General features: G+C 34.6%; 1 long non-coding RNA gene across 8 annotated transcripts; it reads left to right on the plus strand.

The window, feature by feature from the left end:
- The first annotated feature begins 7,191 nt into the window (after positions 1-7,191).
- LOC110795120 (uncharacterized) lies at positions 7,192-13,746 on the plus strand. 8 transcript variants are annotated; one of them, XR_002535204.2, is made up of 9 exons: positions 7,196-8,351; positions 8,433-8,472; positions 8,976-9,025; positions 9,725-9,810; positions 10,140-10,329; positions 10,426-10,515; positions 10,665-10,757; positions 11,342-11,829; positions 13,347-13,746. It is a non-coding gene; the product is annotated as an uncharacterized lncRNA (long non-coding RNA). The 8 variants fall into 8 exon arrangements; XR_008932151.1 differs by having other exon boundaries at positions 7,198-8,351; positions 10,280-10,329; XR_008932149.1 differs by having other exon boundaries at positions 7,193-8,351; positions 9,725-10,329.
- The last annotated feature ends 1,654 nt before the right edge of the window (positions 13,747-15,400 follow it).

Below are 15,400 nucleotides of genomic sequence, written 5' to 3' on the forward strand. Positions count from 1 at the left end.
TGCATCAGTAATTGCAAACAACACCCGAGCAGCAAGAAGTTATGTGATGGAAAAGAAGAAGAGAATACTGAAGATATTGAAAGAAGATGCAAAGCGCATACAACAACTGGCAATGTTGTTTTGTTATCTTATTTGTTTTTATTTGGGGACTTCATTAACCTAATATCAGAATTCGTAGTGGTATTATTTGGGGAATTCAATTTGTTTTCTAAGAAAGTACTAGAAATACTTTGTTCGCATCAGGTACGGAGTACTAGAAATACTTGTCCGCATTGATCCTGAACTCAAATTGAGTCTACACTGCACTAGGACTGCATTGGATGTTACCGGATAATAGACTTAAGTAGATGATATAACAAAATAATTTTATACATCTAAATTTGTACCGTTATTGTTTGTGTCACGTATACAGCTTATGCCGAGCAATTATTGTAAGAAATATTACAGCGTGAAATTGTGCTCAAGGAGACAAAAGATGCAAAGGAACTTAAATTTTGGCTACTGTATATCCCAACGTAACAAGGTTTACCATGTTTCCTACTGTTAACCTCGACTTCTTTTCTATCCATTGCAAAGCACCATGATAATACTACTTAATAAAATCATGCAACCATCAATAGCTAATCCATTACAATTTTTACTACGACAAAACCTGCAGTATTTATGTGTCTAAAATTCGGAGTAGATTCTTAAACTATTAATACATGAATGCAAAACACCAACAAGGTAAAGACCATAACCATATGCACTATTGTGTAGTAGTTGTTAATTTGTACATGTAACAAAGAAGAAAAAAAAATCCTAACAAAGAAAACCACTTAGCAAGACCCTAAATCAAAAATATCTAACTGAAATTTATTTTCATTTGCTCGTGTATTTGTTATAAGATGGTATCTTTGAATGAAATTTGTCGAGTTAACTTCTTTTTTTACCCTTTTTCTCTTACTATATATATCATTGTTTCCTTTTGTTGCGGTGATAAATCTAATCACTATTTTAAAAGTTGATATACCAAATATTTCTTTTCAATGGATGTTAAGGGGAATGCATATAAAATATTCCTTTCTTTATTTGACCTTTAAATTGCAAACTAAATAAATAATAATAATAATTGTCTAAAGTCTACATCTCTAACTTGCTAAGGGCACACGCACAAAAAACTGAGAACTAAAAATGAATAAACATAACACAAAAGTCTTTCTTAGAGTTCGATAATGGTAAGGCGAGACCGCGAGAGAAATGAACTATGTAGCATTGTTTCCGAGTGACTTTTAACATTTTGCAATTATACCACAAGCTTCACTTAGTTTCTTTCTTTATATCTTTTAGTTTAGGTGTAATGCCCCGACTTTTCGGTACCTTAATTATCGGTCATAAACCGTACTTTGCTTCTCATTAGCAGCGGAATTAGGCATAAAATAATCATGGGATCTGTGGGTATGGGCCCACAAATAAAATAATCCTTTAATAATACAATTACATTCCCAAAATAAATATAGTTCAACAATCACCTCAATAACAGATTTTCTATAATAAATAAGTTCTCATCTAAATATCTCCACAATAAAATAACAACTGCAGTAATAACTTTCCTCTTGAGAAACTCGAGCTCCTTAATCGAACTTGTACATCATCATAAAAATAGAAAACATGAAAAACACATAAAATTTTCAAAAATGAGTGGAAAACTCAGTAATATTACTCCAGCCCGTCAAAACAGATTTATTTTAAAAATCATTTGACACATCAATCATTAGCATTATTGTTTGGAAATAACTTAAACTCGTTATCTTGAAAACATGTGTCGGCAAAGAATCATTTTCTTTACAGCTCATTGGCAAGTAAGGCTTTGGTGAGACTTTTCTGACATCATTCAGGAGGAAGTGGTTCCCATTAACTTTAACTTAACATGACCTCCACCTGTAACTTGCCCATTTACTAGTTCAGTTCACTTTTCCATGCCGACAAAAGAAACATCGTATTTCTTTAAAATAACTTTATAAACACCATCATTATTTCAGAAAAACGTCTTTTACATCATTACATATTATAAAATAATGAAGTACATTAACATATCTATCATAATCATACTCCTAATACTTTAAATCATACATTCATGCATCATGTCATTAGCACATAATATACATATAATCACACATACGAGCATATAGGCTTAAATGTTAGACATAAACATTACACCTTAAAATATTTTCATATACGGGCATAAATATAAATGCTGGACATAAAGATTACATAATACATATTTTGAAATACGGACATAAACATATAAACGCTGGACATAAAAATTACCTCGATCGATAATCTGCAGGCTTAATTTAGTACGAAGCTCGACTTAAAAACCGTAATCCTCAATCTTTGTAGTTAATTCCACATAAACCTCAAAATTGTACCAACAATAAAAGTCAACTTTTTGCTTACATGAATCTTTAATTAAATGTCCATTTAAAAGAAACATCATACTTGCTCATTATAACTTACTTATTCAAAACTTCCTTGAGAAAGCCCAAATGAAATTTGCTCAACTTAAATCCTATGGCCCACTTCAACTAGCCCCTTGTTTTCCTTTTGGATTTTGACAGAAGATGAAAGTTTAGGGAAGTGGGCTCCAGTCACCGGCAGCGGACTTGCCACACATAGAATAGGAAGAAAAAATGGGCTTGCAATGTACATGATTGAAATGTGAGACAAAGAGAAGTCAAAGTTTTGGGTGGCAAACTCCTTCATTAACAATTTAACATGTATGAGGAGGAAGAAAGAAGTCAGATAACACAAAAGTGTCTTACTTTGTGCCATTGATTCTTCAATTGAATAATGGCAATTTGGTAATTTTATGAACTTAGGATAGAAACAAATCAGATTTTGGGTAATAAAATTGACTTGAAAGAGCAAACTCATCGTATGAAAAATAAAATGGCTTAAATAATTGATATTATGTCTCAATAAAAAGATAGACGTAATAGGATAATTAAAATAGATCGGAAAAATTTAGGAAGTAATTATGTTAACAATCGTAATTACAGAATAATAAAACAAGTTTAAAAATACGGGGTGTTACATTAGGTCTTGGTTTCCTTCTTTGTTTACATTCATAATTATATTTTCATAAGCTAGGTTGTAGATGCTTCTAAATTATTCAACGATGTGCCTTAATACTTTTTGGAGGTTTACACCGGCAGTTAGTAACATATTTCACTTGATTATTCCATGTATTATAACTTATAACTTTGAAATCTAATATTATACATATATAAAGGAGGCATATTTGCCGAATTATTAGAGCGCCACGTAGGAAATTTTATGGTTTCGGTCAATGAAAAATAAGATTTCTAATTTATTTTTGAATTAAAAAAACCGAGTGCCACGTAGATAATTAATTAGGTGCCACTTGGATATTTTAATTAATTAATTATTAATATATACAACTACATCCAAAATCAAACACTCTAATAATTACAAAATAAATCTAAAATTCATCCAAAATAAAACACTAATGTATATATTTGTTGAACTATTAGAGCGCCGCATAGGATTACTAATGGTTTCGGCCAATGAAAAATAAGATTTATAATTCATTTTTGAATTAAAAAAATCAAGTGCCATGTAGATAATTAGTTAGGTGCCACATGTATATTTTAATTAATTAATTACTAATATATACAACTCTATCCGAAACCAAACACTCTAATAATTAAAAAATAAATCTAAAATAAAATTCAATACAAAATCAAGCACTAATCTAAAATAAATTTCAATCCAAAATCAAACACTAATTTAAAATTAATTTCAATCAAAAATCAAACACTAATCTAAAATAAAATTCAATCCAAAATTAAACATTAATCCAATATTAGAGCGCCACGTAGGAAATCAAATGGTTTTGGCGATTGAAAAATAAGATTTTCAAGATTATTTATTAATTAAAAAAATCGAGTGCCACGTAGATATTTTTATTAATTAATTACGAATACTACGTATATACAACTCCATCCAAAATCAACCACTTATCTTATCTAATATATAAATACACCAGTTAGTATATATAGTAGCTTTATCTTATCAAGTTGCCCGACTCGACTCGTTAAATTTTCGAGTTGATCTCGAGCTCGAGTCGAGCTGATTCGAGTCGGGTTTTGACCGAAGTTTGACCGAGTCGGGTTCGAGTAGCTCGCGAGTTCTGTGAGCTCATAAACACCCCTAGTAGAGGTTGCAATTTGGTGAGTCTAGTTGAAAGTAAGAATATGGTTGTTGTTTTATAACATGTGCAAAAATAATGACAATCACAAAAAGAAAAAATAAAATAAAACAAAGCACAATCACATGAATTGTTGGGCTAGCAATTTGGGGTTATATGTCAATTTGTATGAGTGGGTTAATAATAAATTTTTACTAGTGGGGTAGCAATGTGGTAAATTTCATTAGGTAATTGTTTGTTAGCTCATTGAAATGAATTGACATTATAATTTGGTGGGCAATTGTGCATAAAATTTTCTTTAATGAATTGTGCTCTTTTGATGTTACAATTGTGCAAGTCTTGTGTGCTCGTGTCCCAATATGCAATTGTTTAGCTTTTCATTTTTCATTTTTCATTTTTCATTTTTCACGTTTTAGTGAGTGGAGAAGTGGAGTGCTGGAGTACGGAATACGGACTACAGAGTACTCCGTACTTGTTATTTGTTAATATGGGGTAAATTTATTTTAAAGAAAAAATCAATTCAAAATTGCACTCTTTTCTCGGTGCAATTAATTCCTCACTTCCCACACCATTTTTCAGCCTCTCCACTCTTCAGCTCTCTCCTTGAGTTGAAGGAGTCGATTCCTCACAATTTCCCAGTAAGTCTCTCTCCTTCAGTTGTTGTTGCTGTTGTTGCTTGGTAATTTTTCAATTATAATCCATACATCCACTGAATTGCCTTGAAATATTGTTGTTGTTGTTGGTTCTGCTGCTGTTGCTTGGTAATTTTTCAATTATAATCCAATGAATTGCCTTGAAATGATATTCTTCTTGGTAATTAGTGGTTTTGCTTCCATTGTTCTACTATTCTCCAGAATATACTGCTGAAATTTGTGATTTTGTTAGTGCACTCCGACTGTTCGACGAAATGCCCTAGATAATTTTGTGTTTTGGTCTTCCTTTATTGCTGGATTCTTTGGCTATAATTTTTGCAGATCTTCACTTGTGTAGTATTGCTGAGTTACCTTTGCCATTATTTTCGAAATTCCCATCACTTTTGAGGTGTTTATCACCCATGCTTGGCTCAGGTTCTCAGGAATAACAGTAGTCCGATCTCATCAGATATTTCCGACACATTTCCAGATTCCTCATTTTCTTCTACTTTTTTTTTCTGACCATTTTTATCCTTATCCCTCATTTTCTCGACCAATCCTGTTCTCTCTTCTTAGTTCGTCCTCGTCTAAGCTAGCAACATTTCCCCTGTACTCATCCTCTTCTGCTACATGTCTTGGTGGTACAAAGGCAGTGTGTTCCATTACTTGTTCAATATTGTACACTTGAGTTTCTAATACAGCTGCCCTTAGTGAATTGGACGAATTGGGTATATTGTAATTTTTTTTTCTGGCGTAATATATTTCTATCATAGATTTTCACATAAATCACGTTTATTATAGCATTATCATTGTCAATTCTGGGTGGTTTATCTGTTATACCGCGAATAGTTGCTATTTCTGTTTATTGTTTCAATGATGGTTCAATAGTTCTGTCTTTTTTCCGAGATGTGGTTGCTGGTTATAATGTTTGATTTAGAGATGGAGAACTATATAGGGCGAATGCAATTAGCTTAGAGCCTTTGAGTGTTGGCGGTGATTTGGAATGAATTGCAAGTTTTGGTGTTCGATATGTTATACTTCATTTTGCATGCAATAGGCATGGAAGTTGTAGTAGTGAAGTTTTAAATAGGATGTAGGATGGGATAGCTTAACGTTATGAATCAGTCAGTACTTTTAAGTTTCAAGAAAACTTTCACCTATTGTGGGTTATTTACTCCAACTGGGCCCTAGATAATTTTTGTGTGTTGGTCTTCTCTTTGGTGTAAAGTAGTCCAGACCTCTTTTTGTTCTTTGTCAAAGAGGAAACAGTAGTTCAATTGTTGTGTACACAGAGTTACAGCAGTTGATTTTAACCATAGAAACAGGCTGACCTACCATGTTTCTTATGCTTTCAGGTTCTACTTTGTCATTTAACCGTGTTAATCATCTTGTGTAACAGGTTATGGGACTTGGCAAGGAAAATGAAGGAGAGACGAGTAGAAGTTCGGAAAGAAAGAAAGGCATCTTCCGTCCAAATCATGTTACTAAAAAGGATACTTATCTTCTAAATTGAAGGTATGTTAATGTTTCTTTTAAGTATTTGGAGTTCATTTTCTTTTTAAGGCACTCCATTGCCTATGGGGGTTAGAAGTGTGATGTTAGGACAAATATGCCTAAATTGAAATCTGGAGAAGCTGGGGATTATAAGGGCAATGATTTTCTAACATTCAAGTAGTTTTAGATGAAAATTTGGAAGTAAGTTTTTTGATTTATAAGTCAAATATATACATGTTAGCTATGGGAGTTTAGGACAAGTGGTGGAAAGTTAAGGATTTTACGGATCATACAAAGTTGACATTTCTTAATGCTCAAGAAGTTCATTTTGAGAGCAAATAAAATTCTATTCCATCTGAATATAGTATAGACATCATTTGGGATAGTGTGAGCAATATTTTGAATGGGAAATTTAATGAAATGGTTGATGTAGAAGATCATTTCAAAAGATTATGTGTATTTTTTTGCGATAGCATTAGATTTGATATATTATTAAAGTTGATGGTTAAAATATTAACCATCAACTTCAATAATATATCAAATCTAATATTCTCGCAAAAAAATACACATAATCTTTTGAAATGATTTTCTACATCAACCATTTCATTAAATTTCCCATTCAAAATATTGCTCACACTATCCCAAATGATGTCTATACTATATTCAGACGGAATAGATGTGTATTTGCTCTCAAAATGAACTTCTTTAGCACTTGGGAATGTCAACTTTATATGGTCCATAAAATCCTTAACTTTCCACCACTTGCCTTCAACTCCCATAACTAATATATATATATATATATATATATATATATATATATATATATATATATATATATATATATATATATATATATATATATATTTGGCTTGTAAATCAAAAAACTTACTTCCAAATTTTCATCTAAAATTACTATGAATATTAGAAAATCATTGCCAATCACCGGCTTCTCCACATTTCAATTTAGGCATATTTGTTATAACATCACACTTTTCGGCCTTCATAGGCAATAGAGTGCCTTGAAAAGAGGATTAATTCCAAATACTTAAAAGAAACATTAACATGCCCTAAATTCAGAAGATAAGTATTCTTTTTAGTAACCTGATTTGGATGGAATTCTCCTTGACCTGATTCAGAAAATTTAACTACGGTTTGCTCTTTAACAGCTATGGGAGTTAAAGGTAAGTGGTGGAAAGTTAAGGATTTTACAAAGTTGACAATGTAATAGATAAAGGGATAATTTGGTCAACTCTTGCAATAGATAAAGGTTTAACTCATTGGCGTGATCTCCTTTTGTGCTCCGTTATTAGACGTGCAAAAGAGAATAACTTTGCTTTTATTCATTACACTGTATTCTCTTATGGATTGAAAGCCACGCTAAAAATCCGTTTCCTTTTCAATGGTGAATATTTTGCTGATGCTTTTTGCAAAATTCATGGTAATGTTGTTGCTAGCTATTGTAAATATGGGCGTAAAATGTCTTATGAGAAATTATATTACCGGATTGTGCTTTTTGAAGAAAATTATTTACAAGTGCCATGTAAGGAATTTGACATGGAACTTTTAAGGAATGTGGTTGGTGTTCCGCGTAATTCGTTGCTGTGTATCCTAACCCTTTTAAAAGCAAGAGATGGCTTCCAATTTTCCTAAAGAATAGTGGAGTTACGAGCCTGCCCTTGAATTCGTTCATGAATTACGACCTCAACCTTATGACTTTGTCTGCAAAAAGAAAAATGCTTACTTCTTTCTTCGTGCTTCTGCTTTCCTCTCTCCCCTCCCATGCCATTGGTACCTCCGCCCTCTTCTCTCCCATGGCTTTGGTACCAAAAAAAATTCTCTTTCTTTTATCTTTCTCTGGGTTTGATTTCATTTTTATTGCACAAATCGATTTCCGCAAATACTCTAATTTGCTGATTCAAATGACTTTGAGAGAGTTTGAGGCGAAAGATTAGGGTTTCAAAATGTGATGGATCGGGGCTCGCATTCATTTGACTTGGATGGCGTTGAGGAAGGTTCGTGTTTCTCATTCAAGGTTTGGTTTCTTTTTCAATCGTTTGCATCTTCTTATTGATTTTTGTTTCTTCATTTTTTAGGGTTTATCAGTTCGAGCATCAATGGCGCCTACTGCTAAAGGTATTTCTTCCATTTTTCACTTGAATGTATTCATTTATTTTGAAGTTTTTGTACGATTTGTTTCTGGTTTCTAAAATTTTTGTGTGGAAAATCAGGATTATCGTTTCGGTGTATTTAAATTGTAATGCCATTGTTGATTCTTTCAAATCCATGTTTTACCTGCAATTGTCTGTTTGTAATTGTTCTATTGAACCAAATTGACTATTAATTATGCGGACAAAAGCTTATTGTTCTTGGCTTTATGTTTGCTGAATGTAATCACTTTTGTTGTTGGTTGTGATATTAAAGGCATGACATTTTGTATGTCGCCCAGATATGTTCGAAACATCGCAGTGCTTGTCCCACCCTTACATTTCTTCTTAATTTCTCTTAAGAAGAGCGGAATTACCGCCCCACCCTCTCCCACATTTCTGCCCGCCTCCTTCTCCACCTAATTTCTTCACTTCCTTTCTGTTCTTTTATCTCCTTCCTCCCCGTGAACCATTTTCTTTCTCTCTCCTCAGTTTGGTTTGGTATCTTCAATGGACAGAGACAAAAATAAAATTCTTTCAAGGTATCTTTAATATCTCAATCTTCTTCTTTACTGTATACTTCCTCCATTTTTTTTTTTTATTGCACCATTTTCCTTTTTCGGAAGTTGCATATTAATTGCACCATTTCCTTTTTTTTTAGTAAGTTTACCCCATGAAATGACATTTCTATCCTTATATGTGTGGTGGGGACCAAACCCAACTTGTTCTTTTCATCAAAACTTGTACTAAATCACATGGGTATTTTTGTCAATCTCTCAACTTTTACCTCATTTCTTAATTCTTGTGCCCAATAGAGATGGTGCAATAATAAAAAAAATGGAGGAAGTATGAGATTATTCGTATTTAAGGTTCTTTGATTTGGGCATGCAAATTTTTTGATGATGTGTGTGGTGAAGATGATAACGAAATCGATGTTTAGTTTCATGTGGGTATGTTTGATCTGCCTCATCGGATGTTTTAATCATCTGGGTATTTAGTGTTTCATCGATTTGAGTATATTTCAAGTTTTGATTACAATATTTTATTATTACTCCGTATTAATTTTCTTCTTCTTCGATTCAGCTCAATTTGTATTTATTTTAAGATACAAGTGGATAGTAGCAGAACTTCACAATTAGATTGGATTGGGACTAACTATTTCTTGCATTTATCTTGGCTAAGCATTGATTTCTTCTAATTATAATAGTTAGTGAATGATTCTCTTTCTGTGCTCACTACAGATACAAATCACAAGTTCTCTGAATCTGGGGCTTTACGGTAATTTGAACATTTTCAGTGGGTCATCATCAATGTCCTCTCCTACAGAGTATACCCCATTTCTCATTCTTTACGGTTTTAAATTCCGATCTTTGATTAAAGGATGTATTTCTTGATTATTTATGATTTCTGGAATTTTGTTAATTTGGGTTAAAATGTTTGATTTTGTGGTAGAAATGTGGATTTGAGTGGACTGAAACTTCTTGCCAATGAATTCCTAACCATTTCTATATCTTTCCTGTCAATTTTGTGTGTTTTGGCTTCCTTCATTGTATTCCGTCCTTTATCTTTCCTTCTGGTTTGCAGATCTATCCCACGGGAGTTGGCTATTATTGGTTTGTTTGATTGATTGTCTTTTGTGGTTGATTTGTTCTGTAGTTGATACTTGGCTTCTTAATTGAATGGATTAGTCACTTCTCATCCTTCGTCGTTTGCTCGGTGAAATTTATTCACAATTTTGGGGAAATCTTTGTATATCATTCATTTCATTAAATCACCGTCCTGGCTTACTCACACAGGGGGCATGTTCTTCGAATTTCGAATTTTAAGGATGATTCAAGCCGTTTAGGTACCCTCTGTTTCCCACACCATCCCCACTTCCTTTCTTTAGATCATATATATTACTTTGGAAGATAGCATCCATGATATGGAAATCTCAATGCAGCTTGGGGTTGTTCTGATTGGGTTCGTAAATATGCACTCTTCCTTAAAGAGTGCAGCGTGGTTAACAAGATCTTGAGCGGGTGCAAGTAAGGTAAGAAGACTTGTTGAGTATATTTTGATCATGTCCCTACGTCATTTTTAACCCTTCTTACTATGTGTGTTTTACTTGAAGAACAGTTATTATGAAAATAGAGTATCACAAAATGACAATAGTGCTTAATTAGCTTAGTTGCTTATCAGGTACACGGTATAACCCGGCTATGGGCCTCTGAGGAGTTACTGGACCAACGGCCAGCCCTCCAACAGCTTTTTTCCAGGTTGATGTGTTGTCAGGTAAGAATTGATTCTGTTTTAGAATCTCATACTTGTTAGTTTCCAACACTTATATGCATGTCCGGAGTCTGATTACTGAAAATCGTGGTTGGCTTAGTTTGTCTTACCACAGGCCTTCAACATCAGGTGCTGAAAGAAAGACTAATAATGGTATAATTAATTTAGTGGACCTGGTTTAAACTTCTATCCAGAAACTTGTAACCTACTTTTTCTTGACGAATCCTACATCCCTTTATGAGCAGGTCTTATTCCCTTTGATGCTTTTTGTTTGGCTAAATTTCTCATTCCCTTTATCCTCTTCTCTTTTCCACTTCACCTCAAAGTCTCCTTGACTAATTCCCAGACCCTCCAATTATTTCAATTCGCTTTCCCATTTTACTCTCTCCCCAACCCTAGAACTCCAAGAGCCCGTAGCAGCCGCCGTTCAATTATCATAATACCTTGTTTCATAGTCTATTGCTAAAATAAAACTCATATAACTCCAATTTGATGTTCAACGTGTCTTTTACGTTTAAGTCATGGTGTGAGCCTATGACACATCTGATACTTTCAGATTTTAAAACTAAGCTTTATTTGAAGTGCAGGAGTATCCAGAGAATGATGGATCCTCAAACAAAAGTGAAGAACCTGAAAATGACAAAATCAAGAGGAAGAAGAGGAAGAGAAACCGGAAGAGCCAGAAGAAAAAATGATAACCAGTTTGGAAAAGTTGAAAGGAAAGAAAGACTTATCATCACCAATGGAAAGAAATGTAGTGCAGTCTATCACGGCTGGTATCCTGTGGCTGCAACGATCACAATGGAGCCAGCAAACTCGTTCAAATTGTTTTCTGAAGGTTGTGTCAGTTGCATTATCAATTGATGCAGTTGCTTCATCAAGAACCAACACTCAATGGAAAAATATCTTGATTGAATTGAGAGAATGAAAAGGGAGCTGCATGGAGAGGGAGATTACAGATCGAGGCCAGCAGAAGCTCTCGGGAAGAGGCGTCTTAGGATCTCCCTGCAGCCATTGCACAGAAGCCCAAGGAACTCAAGTCGCTTTCTGTTGAGTGCAACCAGGGTCTTAAAAGGTAAACTGTTCCCTTCCTCGTTTCTTTTCCATTTTATTTTCAGCTCAGATGCATTTAGGTTTTTTTTAAAAATATAATTGGATTTATATACTTTGTTGTCTGTAGAATATGATTGATGTCACTCAATGTAAATAACTCATAAGAACTTAGAATTTTCTTTAAGCAGAATTCTCTTTGTATTTTGCGAAGTTTTACTTCACCGCATATTTGGTAAATGGCTACTTTGATGATTATATGCCATCATGCAGGGTTAAGAGTTCAGTTCTGTTTATAGTTTCAGTTAAGTTGCTTGAAGTTTTTGTTAATGGTAAAGAAAATTAGAACACTTGGATTTGTATCATAAACATGTCACACATACAAGAGTTTTCATAAAACTTCTAAAACCATAGAAGACAAGCAAGAGAGGAGAGAATGTGGGACATAGGAGAGGGATGAGGAGTTAGAGAGCACTTTTAAGAGACTTATTTCAGAAGTACGATTTGTTTTAGAGATAAACAGAAACACAAGCAAGTAGAAAGAGACTTTATGAAATACGCAAACCATAAATATTCAGTGTGAGATGGAGTTATGGGAAGGGTAAAAGATCAAGTAGGGAAAGACTTTCTAAACCTACAAAGCCGTAAAAGACGAGTGAAAGGGAGAGAGAGGGAGTGAGGAGGAAGGACGAGATGGAGAGCACTTGTTAATATAGTTGTTTCTGTTGTACGAATTTGTTAATTTTATCATAGATGGGATCATTTTGATTTGAATAGATTCTACTTTTGGTTATATCTTTCTAAATTAAAGAGATTTTGAGTTGATTTAAGTTTCCCAGTTTTTGTTTTTTTGTTGCTTTGTGTTCCTTTTTGTGTCACTTGTGAAGCTTTTGTTTCGGAAGTCCAGAAACTGAATTGTCTGTTAATATGAATGTCTTCTTATCTTAATAAGAGGTTTGGTGGTAAAAATTAGTTTAAGAAATTGAGGGGAGTTAAACTGATTTTCTGCCTAATTAAGCGGTTTGATGGTAGAACTTAGTTCAAGAATCTATGCAATGATCTTTCGTTGATTGTGTTTTACTCTTAGACCTTCTCGGTAAATGTTGGATGTCTCTAATCTTTTAGTAAGTTTGTGCATAAATTAAACTGAAGTTTATGGTCCTGTTTTAGTAGTTGTGTAAAAGTAAAATCCTAGCCGAGTGTCTGACACGAGGGTCACGGCTAAGCGGGGTGAGGGATCATTTGTCTCATGTCTGCATTAGTTATGGCGAGGCTTGATTGATCATGTTCTTGACTGTGAAGCTATAGACCCGCTACCTATTTTATAATTAATTGTTTAGTGATGCTGTGAGGTGGAGTATTCCATATGTTATGTTATCAGAATCTTTGCTATAATTTTAGGCTGGTTTGTGAGAGATATCTATGAGTTGTTCTCATACTTGCAGTTTTCTTGCATAGATGTAGAAAATAAATGATTTTTTTTTGTTTTATCAAAAGTGTCATGGTGTTGTCTTAGCAGTATGGTTTGACTATGCAATCCAGGGATGCAAGGAACTTCGCAGGACACAGGGCTTACTTGCGTCACAGTACTTGGAGGAGGTGGGAGGAAGGAGGGGAGAGAGAGATGTTGCTACGGGGTGTTGTAAATTGTCGGTAGAGCCACAAAGGGATGCAAGGAACTTGGCAGGGACACGGGGATCGCGACACTGACTCGAATTGTTGTTGTAATGACAGTAGTTAAGCTACAGTGACTGATTTCGGTTCTGTGCTAGACTGCTCGAATTATGTGTGTTTATCGTGCCTCTAAAATTGATGGCTTACATTGTCAACATATTTATGGTTTTGTATTGTCTGTTACATGTAAATCCAACTTTATTATCTATTACATGTAAATCCAACTTTAACATAACATTTACCTTAAAACATAAGTGTTCGTCTTTCACGTAAGGATTTTACAAAACTATTTTACATACCTTGGGGTACCGTGCGCACTAGCGCACGGCCCAACAACTAGTTGCAGTAAATTTGAGTTGCCAATCAAGCGGTTGCACTCATCTCTTAAGGGATGCTAAGGCATTCGAATTTGGCACTGATGTTGGTGAAGGTGTGACTATTATTGAAGGAGATCAAGTTGGCATCAATATCACTATGGAATGAGTCCTGCATGAGTTGGCGTACTGATTGTAACTGATTTCTGGTTTGGTTATTTATTTATGGAGCAAGTATAGTTTATCACACATATCACTACTGTATTAATTGTTGTAACATCTGGTTTACATTATGCAAAATCAAACAGTCAGTCAGTGACATTACATATGTATTTCCAGTTATTATTATTATTATTATTATTAACTGAATCCAAATTTGTAAGTTTACAGCAACTTTCTTTTTGACAGAACATAAATCTTCCACAATGATGTTCAGGGTCGACTGATTTTGTTTTCATTGTGATTGTTTCCTATACATTGTAAAGTGCCATGGTGAATACAACAAAACGTGATGTTTTCTTTTGCACAAAGTCTCAAACTGAGATTTGTTTTCAAAGACACGAGATCATGCATACAGAAAGATCACAGGGTGCATTTCTGATGTCAGTTCCACAAGTACTGTAGTAGAGCTGTCAAAAATTGACCCGATCCGAGAAATCAATCTGAACCGACCTGTATTTTTAAGGACCCTGACCCGAGACCTGAAATTTTGTTAAAATAGGAAATCCGTAACCCGACCGTATCCAACCCGTTAAAATCGACGACCGATTTCGACCCGTTAATACATGACCCGGACTCGAACCTGACACCCGATCGAAAGATAACCGATAACAAAACTGAGTCAGCTTACCCGACCGAAAAATGACCCGAACCCGATTCAACACCCGACCCGATGTCAACCCGAAACCGATTATAACCCGATGAACCTGTTATTGACTTAATTCGTGACAACCCGTTACCTGAATTTACGCGACCTGTTGACAACCCGGTTTTTCATTGACCTAACTAAATAATAACATAAATCAAGTTAGTATTTTTTTTTTATAATTACTTAATCTAGAACAAGTGAAAAGCGTTAAACCAAATTTATAAAAGCTAATTATAAGGTTAAAACTTGACTAGACCTGATAGCTATCGTACCCGGTCTTAACCTGTGTTCGATAGTGAACCCGACCTGAATTTTAACCGACTCGGTAATCATCCGATCCGTATTTGACCCGACTCGTTAAGACCCGAACCCATAATTCTACCCTACTAGAAAAAGACCCGACCCGAACCCGAACCGAACCCGACCTATACCGAAATGGAAAAATAACCCGACATGATCCGACAAATTTTCAACCTTACCGAACCCGACCTACACCCGGTGATAAAATGACCCGGCACGACCCGACCAAATCATGACCCGAGACCCGAGATGACCAGACCCGGACCCGACTCGAGTAATCGTTTTGACAGCTCTAACTGTAGTACTACGTCTTTATACGCAGGGGTGGATCTTCCCTACATTTGGAGTGGCCTTGTCCCTGCGGCCGAAATATTTTATAGTGTAATTTTCGTTCTGCCCCCTCTTAACTTTTTTTACAGGCCCTCCTATAAGATCCGCCA

The sequence above is a fragment of the Spinacia oleracea genome, chromosome 1, assembly GCF_020520425.1.
Source record: "Spinacia oleracea cultivar Varoflay chromosome 1, BTI_SOV_V1, whole genome shotgun sequence".
Taxonomy (NCBI): Eukaryota; Viridiplantae; Streptophyta; class Magnoliopsida; order Caryophyllales; family Amaranthaceae; genus Spinacia; species Spinacia oleracea.